We start from the raw sequence: 9,534 nt of genomic DNA, 5'->3' as shown, positions 1-9,534 counted from the left end.
ACTAGTTCCTCTTTAAAGGTTTGGTAGAATTCTGATGTGAAGCTATCTGGTCCTGGGCTTTTCTTTTTAGGGAGGTTTTGTATAGTTGATGCTATTTCAGAACTTGATATAGATCTGTTCAGCATTTCTACTTCATTCTGGCTAAGTCTTGGGAGGTGGCGTGCTTCCAAGTATTGGTCAATTTCCTTCAGATTGTCATATTTCCAGGAATAAAGTTTCTTGTAATATTCATTAAGGATTTTTTGAATTTCTAAGGGGTCTGTTGTTATTTCATCCTTACTGTTTCTTATTGACAAGATTAGAGATTTAAGTCTTTTTTTCTTGGTTAGGTTGGCCAAAGGTTTATCTATTTTATTGACCTTTTCAAAAAACCAAATTTTTGATTTATTAATCTGTTCTATAATTCTTTTATTTTCAATTTCATTTAATTCTGCTCTAATTTTGGTTATTTCTTTTCTTCTGCTGGATTTGTGATGGGAATGTTCTTCCTTTTCCAGTTGCTTGAGATGTCCCATTAGGTTGTTAACTTCCTCTCTTTCTGTTCTCTTGAGGAAGGCTTGTAATGCTATAAATTTCCCTCTTAGGACTGCCTTTGTGGTATCCCAGAGGTTCTGATAACTCCTGTCTTCAGTATTGTTTTGTTCTAAAAATTTGGTAATTTCCTTCTTGATCTCGTCTCTTGATAACTTCTAATAGTCACACCAGAGAATAAGGTTCTGTTCTTTGTATACAATAGTCATTGGCTTGTCTGAGACCTAGGTGATGGTCTACCCCATCAGTCAGTTTTCAAAGTCTTTGATATATTCTTTAAGGTCTGATTCATGCACAGCTTGGAAGTGATCTCAGGGATGTATCTCCTAACTTCAAGAAATCACCTTTTTGAACTTTACCTCTCTGAAATTTTTCTAACACTTTCTGCCTCCCAAAGCCTCCTCTCTCTCTTGCTTTTCTGAATGGAAATCCAGATCTTTATTTTTCCCCTCTTCTCTGTATTTCCCATGACTTTGTCCCAAGAGAAAAAGGTAGAAGGATGAGGATAGTGAAAAAGCAATGGAGAGCCTTTCCATGCTCTTGAAGCCTCAGTTTCTTTGGTCAGAGAAACGAGTTCCCTCCCTTAAAGTTTTAGGCAGTTCTCTTACTGCCTCCATCACCATTGCCACTATTGTTACAGGATTTCTTGGGAGCTGGAGTAGGGGAGAAGGAAGAAAACATAAGCAGGGGAAATTACCTCTGCCCCAACTCTTAGGGGCATCCTTCTCATATCCTATACTAGAAAGAGCTTTCTCTTCAAGTTCTTACTGTCTGAATCCAGTGCCCAATTCTTGGTTTCGGGCCCAAGCTGGAGGTACTGGCATAAAACAAAAAACAACAACATAAACAAACCAAAACAAAGCAAAACCCCTGAAAGTTCATTGCTGGGTTGGTCTTGCTTAGAGTTCTGCTTTTCTTTTGTTCCCAGTCAGCTTGCTGGAATTTCCGTTTCAGAGTCCTTAGATGCTGGACTAGGCTTTTAAGTATTTTTTTGTATTTTATGGGGGAGACAAAAGTGGGTTATGCTTTTTCCACCTTGCCCAGGCCTTGGAATCCAAATGATCCATTTTACTTAATAGGATCAAGTTCTGTATTTTTAAAAGTCAGTTTTACTGAAGTCTGCATTCATGTTGAGTGCATATTGAATGGATTTTGACAAGTACATATAACCATATAAGTATCATTCCAATCAACAGATAGAGAATTTTCATCATCTTAGAAAGTTATTTCATATTTCTACTGCTTAAAAATTTCTTTTGAAAAGCTCTAGAATCACATATTATCATTTACTGTGAATTTCTCAAACCCTCAACTTCACATGAGGGGCAGAGGGCCAGTTGAGGCTCCCAAATGAGGTAGCACCATGCGTGATTCTGAACAGAGGGTGGAGAAGGTGAGAAGATGAGAAAATGGCCCCTTGTAGGTGGAAATCTGCTCTTCTTGGCTTGGGCAGGCAGGCCTCCCAGCCAAACCCTGCTGGCCAGCTATCCAGACTGCAGCTCCCCAGAAGCCTTGGCATCTGCACGCCTGCCAACAAAACAAACTCAGTCAGAGACAGCAAGCATATTTCTTAAAAGTCAACTTGATCTACCTCCTGGAGGGAAGGCTGTATGTCCCTGTGCCCGTCTTATTGGAGTAGTCAATTCCCCACCAGCAGTAGGTGGAGACTAAACCCACGTGGGTGTGGGGGCACCTGCCTGCCAACATGACAGAGGAAGACCAAACTGCCCACTTCAATGTCACACAGCCTGAACCTTCTTTTGAAAATATTCCCTCACTTACTTTCCCAGGACAAATGTGAATTTAGAAGATCATGCTGTTGTCTTAATTCATTTTTTCTGTGGGTGGAACTTCTCCAGGTGGGTGGATCACATAGCTGGTCTAATATTTCTTAGCTTGTTTAGAAGCAAATGGTTGCCCCTGGAAACAACTATCAGATTGAAAACAGTAGGTTGTGAAAATCTTCAATGCTTCTTCATGTTTGAATTCATGGAAGCTGTTACCTGCTTTTAATAATGCTAGACACTTTAAGGTTGCTAGTACTGCAGAATGTCAATAAAATGTCATAACTAAACTCCAAAGAGTGGAATTTATTACTGAACAATCTCAGTAGCAGCAAAATACACATATACATAGTTCAGAAGAATGTAAAAAAATACCTTTTTCCAAGTCTTATGTCTCAAATCATGCAAAGGCCTCTGACACCTTGGCACCGGTGGAAAATGGGTCTTCTTTTCTTGAAGGCTTGCTGCCAAGATCTTATCGGGGTACAATCTTTACCTCTTACATGTTTACATGGATGGAGTTGGAACATATTCTTCTTAGCAGAGTATCTCAAGAATGGAAGAAAAAGTATCCAAAGTACTCAGCCTTACTATGAAACCAATTTATAGCTCTCTTATGAAAGCTATAACCCAATTATAGCCCAAAAAGAAGGAGAAAGGGGAGAGGGATGGGAGGGTAGGGGAGAGGATGGGTGGAAGGAGAGTAATTGGTGGGACCACACCTACGGTGCATCTTATAAGGGTACATGTGAAATTTACTAGGTGTAGAATATAAATGTCTTAACACAATAAGTAGGAAAATGCCATGAAGGCTATGTTGACCAGTTTGGTGAAAGCATTTCAAGTTCTATGTAAAACCAGCACATTATACCCCATGATTGCATTAATGTGCAGAGCTATGATTTAATAAAAAAAATACTAAAAAAACCAAAGATCTTTAACGCTGACACAAGGGCGTTCTCTTGGTGGTTACCACAGAATGAAATGCTTCACTTTTTTCCTCATTTATTTTCATCACCCTTCCCATCTTTATCAGCACTCCCACAGGGCTTTGCATTGCCAAATGAATTTTCAAAGTGGGCGTACAACCCAAGATCACAGAGAAAATATAACTGGACTTCCTAAGTCCTGGAAATTCAATTCACAATCTCTCTGGAAATGTAGAATGATAAGCACCTAGACATGTGTATGTACACAGGACACTTACACGACATAAACAGTCCCACAGATGTTAATTTAGCTTTGGAACCTGTACACAATTTGTATAGCTATTTAAAAACACAGAAAAAAAAATAATGTCCTAAAAATGCCTCAAAAATGAAAGTAGTATCTTAGAACAATCTCTCTGGAAAGTCATATGGAGATATCTCAAAGAACTAAAAGTACACCTACTGTTGGATCCAGCAATCCCACTATTGGGTGTTTACCTAAAGGAAAAAAAAAGTGATTTTATTAAAAAGATACATGTAGTCGAAAGTTTATTGCACAATTATGAAGATGTAAAATCAACCTAAGTCAATCAATGTACGAATGGATTGATAAAATGTGGTGTATGTGTACCATGGACTACTACTCACCCGTCAAAGAAGTGATGAACTATACTGTCCAGCTAACAACCTGGATGGAACTGGAGATTTCTTCCAAGGGAAATGCAAAATGCAAAGACAAACATCCCATGTACTCACTGTTAAATTGGAACTAATGGATCCAGAGCTGTGTACATATTTGGTAGTAATGCTCAATGGAAAGTAATCAGGCAGAAAGGGGCCAGTGGGGAGGGAAATATTCACACCTAATGGTATCATACACACTATCCAGGTGATGGACACAATTACAGCTTTGACTCATACTGCACAAAAGCAATTAATATAACCAAAACATTTCTACCCCTGTAATATTCTGAAATTAAAAAAAAAAAAAAACAAACTCTTTCCTTTTGACTCTTTAGAATCTTTTGCCTCTTCTTTTACTGCCCTCAGGAATCTGCATCTTCTATTCAGTATTTGGAGACAGGGTGTTGGCTGCTCAGCTACATCAGGTTCTGCTTAGAATAAGTACAAGAAGGGTGGCTGGGTCTGGAGTAGACGGTAGCTGTGGGCTTCGTGGGTAGAGCCTCTATAGCCAAGGAGAACCAAATCATTCATACTGCCATGAAGAGCTTCCTCTTGCCTCAGGTGCTTGGCTTTATTATGTTAAAAGATTTTCTATCTTTTTTTCCACCTTGAATTATATTACCAAATGTGCCCAGACCCCAGGAGAGGGGTTAAGGAGAAGAAAAACTCTACCGGCTACACAAACATTAGCTAAAAGAGGGAAAAAACATTTTGGCGAGTGTATAGCCCCTTTAAAATTACAAAAGCACAGAAGTATTTCAAAAAGCTTTCTGTTTGGCTCAGCACCCATAGCTCAGGGGTTAGGGCACCAGCCACATACACTGAAGCAGGCGGGTTTGAACTCAACCTGGGCCTGCTAAAAACAAAATAGCTGGGCTTTGTGGCGGATTCCTGTAGTCTCAGCTACTTGGGAGGCTGAGGCAAGAGAATCACTTAAGCTCAAGAGTTAGAGGTTGCTGTGAGCTGTGAGGCCATCGCACTAAAAGAACAACAACAACAAAAAAAAACCCTTTCTGTTGCATGTGTTTAAAACAAAAGCACAGAGATTTAGAAATGCAATAATTTCTTCAACAACTTACAACTATTAAAAAATATGATTTTAGAAAGTCTTCCTGCATTACACAACAGTAGGATCTCTGAAGCAAAGTCTGAAGTATCCACATGTTTATCAAGTTCACAGGATGATTCTTACAAGATTCAGGAGCCATAGCGTTAAAGGGACTCACCTGCTTCCCAAATGGGAAAGAAGAAAAGAAACTGCTCTGTGCAAGGATTAGTTAAGTGACAAGGTCTGTTGAGCAATCAATGAAAGTAATAACATCCCCCAAAGATTTGATGGTAAGAGAGAGAGTGATTACAATGGGTGGAGTGAGCAATGTGGCATTAGCAACAAACTGCAGATAATTTATTAGTTGCGTAAGGAAACTGGATTGTTTAATGTTGGATTAAGAATTTTGGAAGCAGGGAAAGTCACATTGATTTAAGGAATGAGAAACTAGGAAAACAATACTCAGAGTATTGAAGGTTTCCCAAAGGGACAAAAATAACAAGAAGACATTTTCTAGTGCGCAAAGCAGGGCAGAATATATGTTGTTTCTAGTTACAAAGATATATTTCTGTTGATTTGAAACTTTACTTCTTTCAAACCTCAGGCTTTGTGCAGACATAAATCTAAGTGATTATTGTAAGATAGAAATAGACTTCTATTACTGTGTGGAGTGCTAGAAAGGAAGTGGGAGGTGATCATTTAATCAATCCATCGTTCCCTTATCCCACAAATGTTTATTGCATGCCTACCACATGGTAGGCATGATGCTAGGCCTTTGCTATTTAACAAATTATCCCCAAACATAGCTGAAAAGACCCAGTATTTAGGCAGGGCACAGTGGCTCATGACTGTAATCCCAGAACTCTGGGAGGCCAAGGTGGGTGGATTGCCTGAGCTCACAGGTTGGAGACCAGCCTGAGCCAGAGTGAGACCCTGTCTCTAAAAATAGGCAGGTGTTGTGGCAGGTGCTTGTAGTCCCAGCTACTTGGGAGGCTGAGGCAAGAGGATGGTTTGAGCCCAACAGTTTGAGGTTGTTGTGAGCTGTGATGTCACAGCACTCTACTGAGGGTGATGTAGTGAGACTCTGTCTCAAAAAATAAAAGAAACAAAAATATGAAAGATGGGTGGTGCCTGTGGCTCAAAGGAGTAGGGCACTAGCCCCATATACCAGAGGTGGTGAGTTCAAACCCAGCCCCAGCCAAAAACTGCAATAAATAAATAAATAACCAAGTATTTATTATTTTACAGTTTCTATGAGTCAAGAATTCAGGAGCATCAAAGCTGGTGGTCCTGGCTCAGGGTCTTTTCATGAAATTGAAGTCAAAGTGCTGGCTGAAGATGAAGGCTCGACTGGGGTTGAGGGGTTCACTTTCAGGTGGCTCATTCACGTGGCCATTGGCAGGAGGCCTCAGTTTGTGCTGTGTGGGTCTCTCCGTAGGGCACGTGAGTGTCCTTAAAACATGGCAGCTGGGTTTTCCAGAGTGGATGATTCCAGAAAGAGCACAGAAGAGGAAGCTGCAAGGCCTTTTATGATCTAAAATTGGAAGTTACATACTGTTACTTCCGTCACAGTCTGTCTCTTAGAATCCAGGCCACACCTAAGAGGAGGGAATTAGGCGGCGGCTGTTATACCACTGCATCCCACTTTATCCAAAGGACTTTGTTACTTGGGTTGCACAGACTTGAGAACAGCATACAGGTATCCACCACTCTTGGATACAGTGAGAGGTTATTGATTCATAAACGTGTAACTGGCTATTGGATGCCATCAGTTGATGAGCTCCCCAAATACTTTGATGGCCTTTGTTACCATTTTTATTCATTTTATACATGTTCTGGTTTAGTTTCTTATTTATTTTGGGTCTAGTCTTTTGACTATATTAGAGTTTTATATATTGGTATTTCCTTACAGCTTCATCATGCATTCACACATCTAAAGGAATAATCTTAATTCCAGCAAAATTGGATTGAAGCGTGTATGTGCTATGTTAAAATGTCAAGAATGCTATAATTACATTTTATCAGGTGCAGTTTAACATTTTAATAGGCAGTGTCTAAGACTGATTTGACAGGGTGTTTTTGGATGATGAAAGAGATACTCAAAACTAAATGGATCACTGCTGCCAGACAAGTAGGTTTGGAATTTATTCTGAAGGGCTTGCATAATTTTCCTGAAGTGCTGTCCTCTTTTAATGTACGTTCATTAAATCTGATTTGGAAGGTTGAGAAAATAACCCCTTTGTGACTTTCAGTCATTAAAGAAGTCTGAACATTTGGCAAAATTCCAGAAGCCCTTGGTTTGGTATTTTATTTCATTAACCGTGAGTATAATTCACCACAGGAGGAATGGTATAAACAGCTTCACCAACTGCACGTTTCTATCCATTTCTATCCCTTTGCATGTCAAGACACAATATCAACCAAACTGGACAAATAGGCTTGATGTAGCCACAGTATTTATTGCCATTATTCTTTCATGGGAATGGTTTTCGTGTATGTGGGTTGTTCTGTTGGTGTGCTGTCTTTGTTAGGAACAGGACAGTTATGGGCACCTTAACTTGAGTTAAGTCCTTCATTGGAAGCATCACTATGTACATTAACAGGTGAGCTAGGATTTACATGAGGGTAGCACTGCCAGCTCTTTCACAAAATGTTGATATTTAATCTGTAGCAAACACTACTCCTTTCCAAGGAGTGCTGAAAAGATCCCCCTGTGAGAAGGTGGGTGATCAGGTTGCAACATCCAGGTCTGTTTTGACTCTGCCTGTCTGATGGCCAGCTTTCTACCTTCTTAACAAGACGTTCTATGAGAAATTAAGCAAAGGATATGGGGTTGGAAATTAGACCTGGATTAAAGACCCTTCCTGAAGCTCACCATATAACCTTGACCTTGGACACAACATGTATTCTTTTTATACATGTTCTGGCCATGTATATATTGTGCATAGAGAACTCTTTTTTCCTGTTTGCCTTGCGTACTTCTCTATTCCTTCTGTCAGCTACAGCCACTATTTTCTTGGGGAAGCCTTCATTCTACAGTGCCCAATCCTGCACAAAGATGGACAATTGGTCAAATAAAGTCCAAACAGTACTTTATCAATGGAAATTTGTTTTTAACACTTTAAAGATGTTATATTTCCTGGATTCCATTGTTGCCGTTGAGAAGTCACCAATAATACTTATTGCATTTCTGAAGGTTCCTGCATTCCTGTGGCTGCTTTTAAATCTGTCTTATTACTGAGCTGCTGTCACACTCCAGCCTGGGGACACAGTGAGACCTTGTCTCTGAAATCACGGGCTTGGGTCTGGTAGCTCTGTGGTTAGGGCACTGGCCACATACACCAAGGCTGGCTAAGAGTCTTAATATGTTGCCCTCGGTAGAGTGTGGCATCACAGCTCACAGCAACCTCAAACTCTCGGGCTCAACCCATCCTCTTGCCTCCTGTCTGGCTCCAGGAACCCCTCCATCTCTATGAAGAGTGGCTGCTCCACCAGAAGCCGGAGCTCTCGCAGAGTCTCAGACCTTGTGGTGACCATCAGGGTAGCCTTGGGCAGCATCTTCCTCTTCAGTAGACTGCCCAGGAGGATGGGCACCAGCTTCTCCCTCTCACGGTTGCCACAGATATCATGGATCAGGGCCCCAGCAGGGACTCTCAGCTCTTCAAAACCATTGATGACGAACAGGATCTTCCGTGCCTGGGCAAAAACTTCTGCTGCACAACCCAGCCACGGGGGCCAGTCCTTGAAGATCAGCTCTGCAAAGCTGCACGCGCCCAAGTAGTTGAGCTCCTTGCACCTCAAGTAGAAGACATTGAACATCTGATTGAGGTTGTTCTCTACCCAGTCAAGATCAGCTGCTTTGCCAGGGTGCCTTTCCTGACACCTGCGGGGCCCTGTAGCACCACTGTATGCACAGTGGGGTGTGGGGGATCCTCGGCTGCACAAAAGGTATGAACTTCTGGCTCCTCTGAATGACACTGTCAAGGAAATTGTCACTGCCTACCAGCTGAAATTTATTTTTCCAGAGCAAAGGAAGTATCTCCATTATATTTCTACATTCCTCCTTTTTACCTGGCTTTCCACATGCAAATTGTCTTCTGCGTCTGTGTCTTGGAACGTGCCCCTGTGCACTGTGCATTTCCCTTTTTTCTAATTTTTCTTTCTCTTCCAGGTGCTTTTTTTTTCCAGGTATTTTTTAAATGTTCTGGAAATCCATGTGCGCTCTGGGATCTGACCCTTAGCCATCTTCAACAAATCTGTGAGATTCATCTCTTCTGAGATATTTACCACAATCCTCTATCCAGGATCGGGGGGATCTCAGTGAGAACTTCTGCCAGTTCCTTGTTGACGGCTCTTCCACCTCAGACCACAGGGTTATTCTAAGTTTACCTCCAGCCTGAGGACATTCTGTGCAAAAAAAAAAAAAAAAAAAAAAAACACTCTTTGGGGTTTTTCATCAAAACTCTTCTGTCAACTTCTTTTTTTCTCACTATGTCACCTTGGGTAGAGTACTGTGGTGTCACAGCTCACAGCAACCTCCAACTCCTAGGCTTAGGTG

At 41.0% G+C, this 9,534-nt stretch overlaps 1 pseudogene; it reads right to left on the bottom strand.

The window, feature by feature from the left end:
* Positions 1 to 8,795, bottom strand: part of LOC100948794 — a 96,971-nt pseudogene extending 88,176 nt beyond the window's left edge.
* Between the last annotated feature and the right edge of the window lie 739 nt (positions 8,796 to 9,534).

Source organism: Otolemur garnettii, unplaced genomic scaffold, assembly GCF_000181295.1.
Source record: "Otolemur garnettii isolate 467f Iridium unplaced genomic scaffold, OtoGar3 scaffold00257, whole genome shotgun sequence".
Classification (NCBI taxonomy): Eukaryota; Metazoa; Chordata; class Mammalia; order Primates; family Galagidae; genus Otolemur; species Otolemur garnettii.
The sequence above is the reverse complement of the archived record's forward strand: the minus strand, read 5'-3'. Positions and strand labels throughout refer to the sequence as shown.